This window comes from Microtus ochrogaster, chromosome X, assembly GCF_000317375.1.
Source record: "Microtus ochrogaster isolate Prairie Vole_2 chromosome X, MicOch1.0, whole genome shotgun sequence".
Lineage (NCBI taxonomy): Eukaryota > Metazoa > Chordata > Mammalia > Rodentia > Cricetidae > Microtus > Microtus ochrogaster.
In genome coordinates this window covers 34,301,858-34,313,361 of record NC_022026.1, presented here as the reverse complement: position 1 = coordinate 34,313,361, position 11,504 = coordinate 34,301,858, and positions in this window count along the sequence as shown.

Below are 11,504 nucleotides of genomic sequence, written 5' to 3'. Positions count from 1 at the left end.
GGGTTGGCCTATGAAATGGGCCTAGGCAGTTTCTTTATTAATAAGAAATCATTCCCACATCATCCCCCCCCCCGTTATTCTTATGGTCATAGAAGATGCTTATATTGGGGAAAAACAGGTCATGCTTATATGACATTTGCTCTCTGAGATATTAGGAATAAGTTTTAAATTATTTAAAAATAAAAAGTATAAGATTTGATAAAGACGTAGAAATTAAATTTATAATCAGCCTGTCCTGCATATATAGGTCATATGGTCAAAGTGAACATTAACAGCGGCAGAATAAATTGAAATCCCACTCTGTGAAAAAATACCATAGGAATTCCTCATCACTTCACAGATACTTTTGTGGAAAAGCATGTCACTTGAACCAATTAGGACAAAACATTGAGCAATCCCAAATGAGGGCCAGTCCATGAAATAACTGACCCACTATCTTTGTTAAGGTCAAGGTCAAGCAATGGAAAGTGAACCTAGGAAATCTCTTAGACCACAGGAGAATAACGAATCGGAATCGTGAAAGCCAAACACAGCACATGACTGTACTAGAGTGGAGTCTTTTGCTATCAAAGTTATCATAGTGTCTTTTGCTATCAAATCCATCATAGAGACCACTGGCAAAAATCAAACAGGATTTTGGAGTGAGGTAGTAATAATGGGGAAAAGTGTTATTTATACTGTACTTATATTTTCCATAAGTCTGAGGTTATTAAACATAAAAGAGCAAGAAAACTAAAGCTATTTAACTAAAGATGCTATTTTCCATGAGAACCAGTTGTTGTGATGGAACCCCTGACTCAGGAGAATCACATTGCAGTGACTGTTCAGATAGTGACCTTCTGGGAATATTACCCCGGCCATTGCTCTATTCCAAGGGGCTCTGGATAAAGGGAGAAGTCTAAGGAAGCAGGACCTTTTTTTAATTTTTTTTATTGAAATTTATTGAGCTCTAAATCTTCTTTGCTCCCTTCAATGTCTCTCCCCTTCCCCCTTCAGCCCTCCCCCAAGGTCCCCATGTTCCCAAGTTACTTAAGAGATTTTGTCTTTTTCTACTTTCTACTTCCCATGTAGATTAGATCTATGTAAGTCTCCTAGTGTCCTCATTGTTGTCTAAGTTCTTTAGGATTGTGGTTTGTAGGCTGACTTTCTTTGCTTTATGGTTAAAAACCACCTATGAGTTCTGTGTCTGGGTTACCTCACTCAAAATAATGTTTTCTAGCTCCATCCATTTTCCTGCAAAATTCAAGATGTCATTTTTTTTTTCAGAAGCAGGACCTTTTAACTGTGGCTTTGAAGGGGGACCATTAGTGACTAGAGCTTACCACCGCTCCCTTAATCGCCTTCTCTGCCCAGCCCTTGGTCAGTTTTGCTATACCTTAAGGACAGAGCTGGATAACAGCATTTAATTAATGCATTGCCTCAATTGCTACCTTGCTATTTTACTGGCAAATCCATCCATTTTAAAGGCCCCGAGTCTATTCAGAGTCGACTCATTCTGGCTTTAATTGAGAAAGTGAGAGCTTGAAATCTTTTATTAGGGTATAGGGTAAGAACAGGGGTCTTTAAGTCAGAAAGGTAACACAATGACCAGGCAGCATAAAACAGTTCAGAGCCACAACATAAAAGTAATGTCTATCAAGTGTGCAGTTAGGCATTACCTAAATATAATAAACTGCAGGCAACAGCATCCACCCAGCAACACACAGCAAGATTACTCCCTTATCCTTTTATATTACAGTATGACAAAACCACTTTCAGAGAGAAATTGGGGCTTCTTCACAGCACTCCCGAAGTTATTACAAGCTTAGCCCCAGCCACACAGGCTGCATTTCCAAACACCATCTCTTTAAAATAAAACTACATTTAAAAACTCTACTGTTCTACTTGACAAACAGTTCATGCCCTCAGCAGTGACATGTGTTGGTTCCACTTACTATCCCTTTTTGTACCCTTATTTCATCTCTCACACTATATTAAACTTTAGAAGTGAGAAAGAAACTCCACCAACTATCTCTCCTCCCCTCAAAAACCTGCAGCAATAAGAGGCGGGTGGAATTGTTGGCAGGAGGGTGAGAAGGGGAGGAAAGAGTTGCTTCTAAGCAATGTTTTTCTAAAGTTGAGTCATTACCATCCTAGTGGTCTGGAGTATAGTCTCTGTAGTTTTATTCTGATTGAAATCTCCATTATTTGAAACTATTTTTGTATGTGTGTGTGTGGGTGTGTGTTTATGGAGCATGTTATTGTGTGGCATAAAGATGTCTTCGTATAACTAGATACTGTATTATGGATGGGATTTTCCCTCCCCCACCTTCATCCCATTAGTCCCCTAAACTGTTTCCTGTCTACTTTCATGTTTTCCACACACGAGATTTTATATATCTATGTAAACTGCAGGAAGCACAAATGACCACTGCTCATTTCATCTGCTCAGATAAATAAAACCCCGTTGGTCCTTGAAGCTCACTCTTTGTGACAGGGCCTGTAATTTGCATTCTCTTTTCAACAGGGCAGTCTGCATCCTACAGCTAGGTCATTGTAATTCACTGAAGATTTAAAAAGAGAAAAAAAATAAGTGAAAGCAAGATAACATTGTCAGTCTGGAGAAGCAGACGCCAGGTTGAAGATAATATGGACAAGTGTCTGATTTTCTGATAAGGCCTTTATCATAGAACAGGGATCTGCAGGGTACATCCCTCAGGCCAAATCTAGTCTTCTGTCTATTTCTATGTTTTTCCACTGTTTTGATATTTTTATGCTGTCTTGGAGTGCCACTCTTTACCTATTGTCTGTGGCTGCATTTGCTCTATAGTTAAGTAGTTGCTGGCACAGACTCTCTGGCCCATTAAACCTACAATATTTCCCATTTGGTGCTTTCCAGAAGGAATGTGGACCTATGTTCTAGAAGCCTCTAGCAGATCCCATCTACTACCACTCTGGGGGCTCTGGATACTTACCTATATCTTTGATAGGTCTGGCATATCTACCTTGCCTTACAGAGTCTCTTAAAGAAATCTGACCCCTTCACTAGTTGGAAAGGATTGCTCCTGTGGCTCCCCTCTTCGTCATAGCTAATGAAGACAACCTGGCCCAATTGCCAACAGCAATTAACAAAATAAGCAGGGTTTTATCTGGTAGCTATTGAGACTGGAGACACAGTTGGTATGCTAGCAAACCAAATGAATGTGCAATTTCATATGTACAGGGAAAAGGAGCCATAAACTTTGCTGTGAAAAACAGCATTTGTAGATACAGCCAAGGAAAAGAGAAATTCAGAATCAGGCATGGTGTCTTAAATGTTATGTGCTTCCTCTGTAGTGTGGCTCCATTTCCTGTCACTAGAGGCCTGTGTGTTTTTTTGTTTTTTAGCTTAAAGCCTCATTTATCTAACTCAATTGAGCAGGTTTATCAGCTCTATCAATAAGTGACTTTAGACCGAAGTACTTTTTCTTTGATATATGATAATTAAAGGGGACTGGGAAGATGGCTCACTAGGTAAGGTGCATGTCATACAAGCTGTTTGTGGTCCTGAGTTCAGATCTCTGTACCCATGTAAAAAGCGAAGCATGGGAATGTGCTCTTGGAATCCTGCCAGTGGGAGGGAGAGTAGATGGCGGTGGGACAGGCTCCTGAGCTTTCCGGCCAGTCCTTTTAGTGGAATTGATGAGCTCCAGGTTCAGTGAGACTCCCCATTTAAAGAAAATATGGTGGAAAGTGACTGAGAAATACAATGGGTGCTTATATATGACCTACACACACACACACACACACACACACACACACATACACGTAAATAGGCATACATACATAAAGTACACGGATATACATGCACACCAAAAAGTAAAAATAAAAACTATAAGACACACAGCTTTGGAGCCAGGCTTGGTGAGTAAAGGCATTTGAAGACCTGAGTCATATTCCCAGAATCCACGTGGTAGAAGGATGAGACTGACTCTGGCAAGTTGTTCTCTGATCTCCATATCCATGCCATGTGAACAGCCACACACAGCACACACACAAACACACACAATGTAAAATTATTACTTCTTATTGGTAGGAAAAATATTGTGCTACATTAACAGTTATTTGTTTTACAAGTAATTGATCCACACACAAAAACTGTTTTATAAGTAACTGATTCTAGAAAGAAAAAAAAACCTGCCTTAGCTAGAAGTCCTATTTTTTACACATAAGTATCCTTTTTATTATACGCTTACTGTGTACAAATACAATCAAGGTGCCCTAAATATTGTTGCAAAAGAAACAAAAATATATATGCTTGTGGAGCTCCTATTTTCTTTTGGGGGCGGTGGCATTTAAAGCAGGTTCTCACTAGGTAGCTCTGGCTGTCCTGGAACCCAATATGTAGACTGGGCTCACCTCAAACTCAGAGATCTACCTGCCTCTACCTCCATGGTGCTGGGATGAAGGTGTGTACCGCTATACCTGGTTGTGGGGCATCTATTTTCATGGTGTGTGTACTTGGCTAAATTGCTTTTCTCTCTGTGCCTCGTCATTTTCATCTGTGAAGCGGTACACACCTCATCTGGGTGGTGTAAAGACCACACAAAATGTAGCTATTATTGGCATGCAGACTTGCACCTGGATCAAAGCACCAGCCTAGTGCAAGGTGGGAGTAACTGGTGGGAAGGTGGGGAATAGCTGCAGCCAGAGGGAGACCTGAGAAAGAGAGAAAAACACAGTCCTGGGGAATGAGCTGCAGACACAGTCCTCTGCAGCTTTTTATTGCCCTTTGTGATTTACCAAGTTATTGTCATTCATTACATTCAGTCAACCTCGCGTTGTCTTTTCAACCTTGTGCCTCTATTTCTTCAGATTTCTTCTACTTGTTGCTTCCACTCAATCCATGAACAGAAGGAAACACAGAAATGACAAAATCCTTGTCCTTCTCTGACTGTGACTTTGTGTAGTCATGGCGCATGGACTCAAAATATTCCCTTAATGCTTTTTCACTCATAGCTGAGTCAGCCTTTCATTACTCTAACAAAACAGCTGAGAAATCAAATTAAAAGGAAGAATTTTTATTGTGGTTCACAGCTTCAGACATTTCTAGACCACTATCAGTCGTTTGTGTTGTAGGTGAGGTTGCGGATCATGGTGCAGCTGTGGGTTCAGGGAACTCAGACTTGGGGACACATACTAGTAAGCTAAAGAAGATGAGGTGGAAGAAACATTGATACCAGCATGTGTTACATTTGTTATATCTTGGAGCGAGGAAAGAGAGAGACAGAGACAGGGAAAAGAAAAAAGAGGAAGAAAGGAAGGCAGGGAGGGAGGGAGGAAGGAAGGAAGGAAGGAAGGAAGGAAGGAAGGAAGGAAGGAAGGAAGGAAGGAAAAAAAAAAGAAACACTATAGCTCCCATTTTGCAGAATGCTCCAGAGCACTACAGACCAAAGTGCTCTGTGCAGCAGCTGCACTGGAGGTGATGGGAGGCCAGAGCAAATTAAAAGCAGTTTTCTCATCCAGGTGCAAGTAAGGAGTACCTGTAGAATCAGCTGATCATAAAGCTGAGGCAGGGTGATCGTTTGAGCATGGAGATCTCAGGATAGCTAAGGAAACATAGCAAGATCCTTTCTCACAAAATAAAAAGATATCTGGGTTCCCCTCCATAGACAGAATTTATCTGCCAAAGCTTGTGAGCTATTGACCTGAAAGGCAAACCAAAGAACCTTTTCTTTTAAGCTTTGGCCCTTTGAAAATTATAAACAATTCTAGAAAAGTGAACATATTTAGATGTATAATTAATATATAATTTAGAACCAACCTTATCTAATACCAGGGCTCACAGAAGACCTGAGCATAACAGAGAGAAGAAGCAATCAGGAGGGTACCAGTGTGTAATGAGACCAGGCACATTCAAAGGGGTATCATAGCATTGGCTTCTGGTAGAGACATCACAAAGGCAAATGGGGACAGGAGGGTATATGCTGTATTTTCCCCATGTCTGTTCAGAAGACTGTGTTATGTGAATGTTCTTGGGTATGTGGTGTTGATTCATCAGAAGTTGCACTTGGACTTAAGCTGAACCTACCTGACCGGTAGCCACACAGCTAAGGATGACTGCAAAGGGGCTTTTCGATTAAGAGCTGGGATAGCTGGCCCTTGGCAGCAATCCAGCCCATCTGTAAGTGACAGAGGGGCTGAAATCCTCGATGCTCCCCTCTGCAGGCATTTGGCAGGTAGTAAAGCTCAGAGCTATCGTTCACTGAACAGAAAGGTGACCATAATGGGGACGGGGGAATTTATTATAGTTCCTATCTGTACTCTTGCTGAATTCAACAAAAATCATTAGGTTTGTGAGGAGCAAGTTTCTTTTCTCGTTAAATACTATAAAGCCAAGCCTTGTGGGCAGCTCTAGCTGATTATCAGGATTTTCCAATTGACTCTTCTACTTCGTAGAAGGAACTTAATTCCGTATCTAATTTTAATCTGCATCCTATGGTCAGGCGTGTTGTGTTAAAGCATTTGTTAAAATTTAAAGAGGGGGAGCTGATTATATTGATCTTTCTTGTGTAAATTGGCCAGGGTGATCAATTTTGGGTTGTAAACTTTTGATGTTTAAATGCATTACCTTAATACTATTTAAGCACAGTCAATTGTCAACCTCATTAACCCCTAGTGTACAGTCAGAATTTGGATGCATGCTGACATGGGGAGGGGAGTCTGTCAATTTGCAAGCAGAATTACACCTGCTATCCTCTTAAAGGTTATTTCAGGTGTGTGGTACTGAAATTGGCACTCAGGAAGTCATTATAGACTGCATTGCTGGGGTCCCACTTTTCCTTCCTTGTGGCTTCTTGACCGCCATTCTCATAGAATGGCTAGATTAGTATGGTATTAGCAGGCAGAGAAGTTCACAGGCAGGTTAAAGAGCCTTAATGATGACATCTGTTGTTGCTAATCAACAAGAGATACAGGCCAAAGGCTGTGAAGCCACTGACACAAAGAAGCTAAGTGCCCCCATTATTTCCCCAGCCAGGGAGATGTTTCACAGGCACAGGGCTGCTTTGACATCTTAGCAACAAAATCACCAGCAAATACTAGTCTCATCTTTAGACAAAGCCTCTCTGCTCTTTGTGCAGGCCATAGACTCTTTCTGGAAGAAAAGGACTTGGTTAAATAGTGTATCTGTTACGATTAGGTACAGCTGGACATGGAAGAAAATCCAAATCACCAGCAGAATAAACCCATAAAGTATTGTCCTCTCACACAGTAAATCTAGGAGGGTACAATCCAGACCTGACTTGACAGTTCTTTGTAGGGGTCAGGAACACTAGAATCGTCATATCCAGACTTATGACCCATGATAATTGCTTCAACTCTAGCATCCTTTTCCTTAAAGGATACTACACTCATTAGGTGACACTTGTCCTTATATATCAGTGGTAGAACTTAGCCATGTGACCACACTGAAGGAAAAAAGCCCCATGGGAAATGTGCTAGTCTGTGTGAATTTCAGTAAGACTCAAGATTCTATTAGAAATGCGGAGAACTGGTACTGTGTGTCAAAAGGCTGCCACTGTCCCCAAGTACTGTGCTTGAGGTAAGGAGAACACAACTGGATCAAACTTTTGTAGTTCACACCTGCAATCATATATCAATAAGTCTTTGCTTCCCCATGTCTTAGTCTATCTGAAAATTTTCTGACAGCCTACACAAAATGGAATATCACCCAAAAGAGACCTGAAAGGAAGGAGAGGATCATATATAACATCCTTGACTCTCTCGTGAATGGTTTCAAAGCATTTCTTTTCATTTGTTCAAGGCACAGGGTTTAATGTGAACATCAGCTCTGGCTCCCTTTATTCTGGTAAATGGAGAATGTGACCTTTCATTGAATGCATACTAGCTGAGCTGCTAATGTTCTGAAATAAAGACAACTTATTTATGATTTTTGGATACTTCAAAAGGCCTCTTCTTTCCTATCCTAGCTACCATCCCAGATATTCCTCATTGCTCATGAGGAATCTCATAGAAATGTGAAGTTCATTTGCTCAGGGTTAATGTCCAATGTCCGCATCACTGGGTTCCCCTGGGGATGAAAGATAGTCATTCCCTCAGGAAATCTATGTAACGAATAGAGAATTCCCATTTGTTTGGGAAGGTTTGCTGAACCTATCTTTAGAAATGAAGAAATTTCCAATAAGGATGATTCTCAACCTGAGGATGAGTTGTGCTTAATGATTCATTCCAGACAGGCTTTGCACAGCTCTCTATTTTATGCTTCTTGGCTGTGTCTTTGACTGCCCATCTATGTGTGCTGAGGGAATGCAAATATAAGTTTAACAGGAGCCCAAGGAAAATATAATTGAGAAGGTAACTTTCCCCCAAATAATATACAAGGTAAAATGGAAATGTTTTAAAAATTATTGGTGTCACATTCATTGATGTGGATAATCATGAAATGACTCTACAGTAAAGCCTCATTATTTTGGGCTCCAGTAATTCAGAATTTGTGATTAAATTTCTGCCCAGTTCCTGTTCAAATTACCATTACACTATCTGTGAATGAATGGTTAGCTAAGCAAAGTAATAGTGTAAACAAGATTGCAAAGGGGCATGTTTAACTGAGGAAGGATAGATCTCTTTTTAAAGGCTTTGACACATTAATTATTTGCATGCAAATGAGCAATGCTCATTACAAATAAGTCTTATCTAGTCATTAAAAGTCTTCAGACAGGACTTCAAGTGGAAGCTTTCTCCTGCCAGTTTTTTTACTGTGGATTCTTGAAAATAATTTAATTATATATAATATTTAAAAATGTATAGCTTAGGCCCTTGACAAACTGACTAAACTCACCCTCACTTGACCTACGTCACTGAAGTTTCCTTATATGCATGAAGATCTACTTAACTCTTCACAAATTGAAACTAACCCATTTATAGAGTAGAGTATTTCTGCCAGTGAGCCAACTAGCCTTGTCCATACACAAAAATGCATTTAGGAAAAGCTCAGTGGGGGCACCAGTCAGATAGTCCAGTTTTGGTTCTAGTCCAATTATATTGCTATAGCTAATGGTCTTAAAAATATTAAAATGGCACTAAAAGGTTTTTTGTTTATGGCTTTGTTTCTATAGATCTGTTCAGCTCAGTAACTGTAGTTACTAGGTGTGTTTCAAACAACTAAACAATAATAGTATTTATGGAACACTTAGTGTCAATGGCCTCCTGCTAAAGTGGTTCATATAGTTCAGTTAATTGCTTTATTTTAAAAGTCCAAGACTTACTCTTCTGACTTACCAAAAAGACTCAAAAGAAATCAATATTTCATTTTGGTTAAGAGCACATGATAATATGGTTGAGACTCTAGTATGTTCACTTTTACCTTGAGTATTCCCGATTTCAGTTTCCTCCGTTACAAAAAGAAACATACACTTCCGACATCAGAGAGGAGTCAGCAAAGTACCTGGGAAATATTATCATTACGATGTTCATTAATACCAGTGAAAATGTTTGATGAATGCACGTAGCAAGAAAATAAAACTAAACAACTCTTACAAAAGAAAGACACATTGTTTGCAAATAGCTGCAAGCTAGGGCAGCCAGGCTCCTCTGCCATTGGCCTTCAGCAAGTGGCACAGTGTTTAAAGCCTGGCTACCATTTTTTTATGCATTGACACTACTTGAAAACCTATTATGAACTGTGTGTGAGTGTAACTGAAAAGGTCACTGTGGGATCAATAGTACCTTCCAAAGTAAGCACATGTGAAATCTGCTCCCTGATTAGTGAATGTGGCTACTATCCAAATTGCCTGCCACCTAGACTCTTCTCCATATGCCACGACATATTGTGCACACATAAGAAATTCCCAGGCTCGGGGCATTTCATGGTTTTAAAGACATTCTCATAGATCACATAAAAGCCAGGAAAATGCACAGCAACAATGCAATAGAAACGAATATAAAAACAGGTAACACCAGCTAGAGTCAGCCAGCAAGGCACATTTGTGTCTCTTACAGAGGGCAAGTCTTTCAAAAAGAGCTGTTTTTATTCCTTGTTGACATTTTAATCTGAAGACACTGAATCAATTTCAACAGTGTCTCCCTTTTCAGAAGTAGCCATTTTCTTACTGCCTATATGGTATGGCACAGTTTTATGGAAGAAGTTCAAAGAACTATAAAGCTCTTACTTAGACCCTAAGCATCCAGAGTCAGGAGTTTGCAAATGACAATGGTAGCACAACTGGAAACTGCCTTAACTAGTGCATCTACATATAAGTCATTAGAGATGTCATAAGGGATTAAGGAAAACAATAAAAAGTAACATTTGGGTATCATCATTATGATGTTCATTAATAATTTTTAAAGAGTTGACATGAAAGTTATTTTTTTAAAAAAATGGTGTGGGGGCAGTGCTGGTGATCCAACCTAGGACCTCCCAAACACTAGGCAATCCTGTATCACTGAGTTACATTGCACACCCCTTAGAGTTATGCTTCTATGGGTACCACTTTCACTCTCCTGCATTGTGGAAAGGTGGAAAGGTTTTCTTGAGTAGTGGAGAAAGAAGCAGTTGTGGACAGTAAACAGAATCATCGTGCCTAACTCTGGGCATAGTAAAGATAAGTAACTAGAAATAAATATTCCCTATCTTTTAAATTGCAACTGGAAAAATAAATTTTTACCAACCATTGACTATCATATAAGGCTACTACTATGGAGGCTTTGCCTTGAAAAAGACTTCATTTCAGTTTGCTTTTCCACCCTCCTGCTGAAGGAGCTGCGGGACGCTTCCCAACTCCCAGCTCCCGGCCGCCTGGCTAGCTTATGCCCCAAAATAACAACACACAAACTGTATTCATATAAACACTGTTTGGCCCATTTCAATTAATGTGTGTAGCACCACAAGGTGCACTTACCAGGAAGATTCTAGCCTACGTCCATCTTGGGTCGGAACTTCATCGCATCTGCCCTGGAGAAGAGCAGCATCTCGTCTCTGACCCCACTTCCCTTCTTCCCAGTATTCTATTCTGTCTACTCCACCCACCTAAGGGCTGGCCTATCAAATGGGCCAAGGCAGTTTCTTTATTAACCAATGACCTTCCTCCATCACCCTCCCATTCACAGTTACCACCAATTCCTTTCAGATCTAGAAACCCCGTACCTTACCTTTATTTTTACAGTTTTTTATTGGCAATCAAAGAAAGTTTTAAAATGTCATTTTAGGGACTGAAGAGATGTCTCAGTAGTTAAGAACACTTGTTGCTCTTGCCGAGGACATAGGTTCCATCATAACACCTACATGTTGGCTCACAACCATTTGTAACTCTAAGTCTAGGGGATTCAATTCCCTCTTTCGGCCTCTGAGAGTATATCTGCACATATGAGGTGTGCATTCACTTGTAGTAGAAGCAAGCACTCAAACACATAAAAAATAATAGGTCTTTGTTAAAATGTCATTTTAATTTCCTTTTCTGTATGTGATCACATGTTCATAGAATGTTTCTGACCCTGTAATGAAATGTCAAAATCATTTCACTTTTAGC